The following is a 941-nucleotide window of genomic DNA, read 5'->3' as shown; positions in this document are numbered from 1 at the left end:
GACTCACAAGCATAGTTCAAGGGGCTACAGGAGCTAAGAGGTGTGCCTGGACCACCAATAGGAAGGTGGACTTGGGAGACATCAGGTGTCCCACTCCTTCCTGGTCATGCCGGAGAGCCCAGCGCCACTACTAGGAAGAGATTTGCTCACTAAGATTGGGGCCCGTATCCACTTTAAGCCAAAAGGAATAAGGGTAATGGACTCAGAGGGGCAACCTCTGCAACCGGCTCAAGTATTGTCACTGTCCTTGGAAGACGAATATCGTCTGTTCCCAGTAACCCTGGAGAAAGGAGACCAGGGAGACATGGGTCCTTGGCTGCAGGAGTTTCCTTCCATCTGGGCTGAGACCGGGGGAGTCGGGCTCGCTAAACACTTGCCCCCGGTGGTAGTTCAACTTAAAGCCACAGCCCTGCCTGTCCAAGTCAGACAGTACCCAATGCCAGAAGAAGCTAGGAGGGGAATAGCGCACCACATTCACAGATTGCTAAAAGAAGGAATCTTTAAACCCTGTCAATCAGCCTGGAACACGCCCCTGCTTCCTGTGAGAAAGCCTGGCAGTGAGGACTATAGACCAGTACAGGACTTGCGAAGGGTCAATGAAAGGGTAGAGGACATTCATCCCACGGTGCCCAACCCATATACCCTGCTCAGCCATTTGCCACCATCCCATGTGTGGTATACCACCCTGGATTTGAAGGATGCTTTCTTCAGCATCCCTCTCGCGGAGATCAGCCAATCCCTGTTCGCCTTTGAGTGGCAGGAACCTGGAGGGGGAAAGACGGGGCAGCTCACGTGGACCAGGCTGCCCCAAGGCTTCAAGAACTCCCCCACCCTGTTTAATGAGGCCCTGAGTCAAGATCTGGAGCCTTATCGCAAGAGGCACCCGCATGTGACCCTGTTGCAATATGTGGATGATTTGCTGCTGGCCACAGCTACCCATG

Source organism: Nannospalax galili, unplaced genomic scaffold (assembly GCF_000622305.1).
Source record: "Nannospalax galili isolate Female #2095 unplaced genomic scaffold, S.galili_v1.0 scaffold311, whole genome shotgun sequence".
In the NCBI taxonomy this organism is placed as follows: Eukaryota; Metazoa; Chordata; class Mammalia; order Rodentia; family Spalacidae; genus Nannospalax; species Nannospalax galili.
Note: the sequence above shows the minus strand (reverse complement) of the source record.